Raw genomic sequence first — 2780 nt, forward strand, 5'->3', positions numbered from 1 at the left:
CATGTCGCTTTTCTCCAGTCTATTGATGGAAGACTGTGATGTGAACGTCAGGTATTGCCGGTTGATGTAAGGTATTGTTAGTACGGTGACTATCTCTGATACCTATGTGAAAGGAATAAGTCTTAAGTATCGTACAACGGCTTTAACAAGGGATTGACATATGTCTTTATTAATCATGATGGATTCTTTGTGATCATGATTGTTTCTTCTCATAGTTATTCTTGTATGAGTGGGTTAGGTTATTCTTTCGAAGAAGATGAGGACAACGAAATTAGCACGCGAGCTCAATTCAGCCACTTCGGCAGATAGGTTTGATTTAACCACTTTGGCGCATGAGCTAAATTCAGTGAGAGAAATTTGGCTAAAATTTTCTTATGCCAGTATTTGTGTATACAGATATGTAAATACATAGGAATTGGAGGGTATGCATGCAAAAGTGAAATAAAATTAAAACCGCACTACTTTCCTACCTCTATTCTGCATGTCCATTGCAAGAATGAGATCAAAAACTCTGAAATCAGATGGCTGTACCGGCCGGGAGATTGAAGTAACCTCGATTCCGCGCTTCTTAGCCGCCGCCCTCATACGCGAGTCCGCCGGATTTCCCTAGATCAGCACACCAATGTTACGAAAAACATAAGGATCACAACAGAAAATCAGCATAGCATAAAACCTCATGTTAACCAATGGTGCCCGCGGAGTCGATCCTGAATTTAGACTCCAATCCCCTTTTCCTCACGATATCAGTAAACACCGCCTCCGCAGCGGGGCTCCGGCAAATATTACCTAGCAATCAAAAGCATGGATCTAAGTCGAGAAAACAAATGAAAGCAATGAGGAGCGCTTGTAATACCGAGGCAGACGAATAGCACGGAGAAGGGTGGCTTCGAAGCTTCAGCAGATCGGATTGTATCCTCCATGATCGAAGAAGATGAAGCTACAACAAATGGAAAGGGAAACCGAGAGAATCGCAGCTGGCGATGAGGAGGTGGAGTGAAGAATAGAGAACCGTTTTTAGATCGTCGGAGGTGACAATGCATAAATAAGGTCGAGGGCACGGATGGATGGCAAAATCGTAAATGGGGAGCGAGGCCGCCTCTCATGTTGAAGATTGTCGCGGAGTTGCCGGAGGGAAGAGAATATATGCCCACAAAATGATAATCATTAATTTTGGTATATAAGAAAATGTAATGTAAAATCAAATAGAAATGTGAATTATGTAAAATACAAAAATTTAGGTATTAGATATGTAAATAGATTAGAATTTTGGGAAATTTATATACCAAACCCACAAATTTTGTTTCTATTTACATGTTTTGCATTTGAACTTGTATTTACACATATAGCATTTTGTTTCTCAACATGTTCATGAAAAGTTGTGTTTTAATTTGAAAACTTGATAATAATATTATTTTTATGTGATGTTGTATATATAAAAAGTGTTGGCATGAATTTTTATAAGATTTGATGGTGCATATGGGATAAGGCATATCGGATGAGGATCCACAAGTAGAAGACTTAGTCAACCGATCGGCAAAACTTAGCCGATCAAATCAATCGTGTTGACCCACATACGATGAAAAATCTATCAACCGAGAGTGTCTGCCAGCCTAGTCAACTGGCAGCACTAATTGATGCCTCATTTCAATTCAACTAAGCATTTTCCTTCCGACAATGCCTATTGAGGTCTTGTCAGTCTAGTTAGTCAAGTTTGAGAAGAGTCGAGCTCTAAGTCTACACGCATAAAATGCTTAAACTATTATGTATACTCCCCACTAAAGTAGAAGCATAAATATAAGTTTACACATTGTACCCTCTTTCTCTATAAATAAGATATCATTCCATGAATAAAGAGTTATACACATTTATCAAATTATTGTTCCTTATTGTGTGCTTCCTCCTCCTCCCCTCTCTCTCTCTCTCTCTCTCTCTCTCTCTCTCTCTCTCGTTCTCCTCATGTATGATTCACGGACAAATCATGTCTCTCATTCTATTCCTCGTGTATGATTCACAAACAAATCATGATTCAACATATATTAAAGTTTTATATGTTATGTGTGTAAATATGAAAGTTTAGGTGTGAGATATACAAGTACATAAGAATTGTGTGCTACATATGTAATTGCTTCCAAGAATTATATGCTACGTAAATACCCCAAAAAACGGGGCATTTACATATATAGCAAATAATTCTAATGTACTGACATATTTCATACCAAATTTATCATGTTATCAATCATATTTCATAGCAAATAATTTAAAAAAATGAGAAAGATTTCTTCATGTATAAATTTAAAGCACCGAAATATTATATATGTAAATACGTATGAATTGTGATGGGTATATATATTGGCAAAAAAATATATATTTTATCGATTATTTTTCCATATGCATGTAATATAACACTTTATGTACTTTCTTTTAGTTATCAATCATATTTCTAAATGAGGATAAATGCATGATACTTTGAAAAAAATAAAGAATAAAAATTTTAATAGTTTAATTAAAATGACTTGGTTAAAGAATGTTGGTGTAAGATTCAATTTTTTTTTTCTTTTTTCTGCTACCAAGTGTGAATCAAACCTTCATTTTCTCCCCTATCGTGATCGCACCTTGCCTCTATTGAATCATGGGAATATCTCAATCTCCACCTACAGTTGGCTTCCCAATTTGTGATTCAATTTTATTTCCCCCCGCGTGCTTGCCTTCTTCATTATTTTGATTCTCTTGTTGGAATCAATCGACATTCTTTTGCGCTTCCACAACCTCTTTTTTATATT

The 2780-nt window shown here is 36.0% G+C and overlaps 1 pseudogene; it reads right to left on the reverse strand.

The window, feature by feature from the left end:
• Positions 1 to 470: 470 nt before the first annotated feature.
• On the reverse strand, positions 471 to 1104 carry LOC110036111 (annotated as a pseudogene).
• Positions 1105 to 2780: the final 1676 nt, after the last annotated feature.

The sequence above is a fragment of the Phalaenopsis equestris genome, unplaced genomic scaffold, assembly GCF_001263595.1.
Source record: "Phalaenopsis equestris unplaced genomic scaffold, ASM126359v1 Scaffold202625, whole genome shotgun sequence".
NCBI lineage: Eukaryota > Viridiplantae > Streptophyta > Magnoliopsida > Asparagales > Orchidaceae > Phalaenopsis > Phalaenopsis equestris.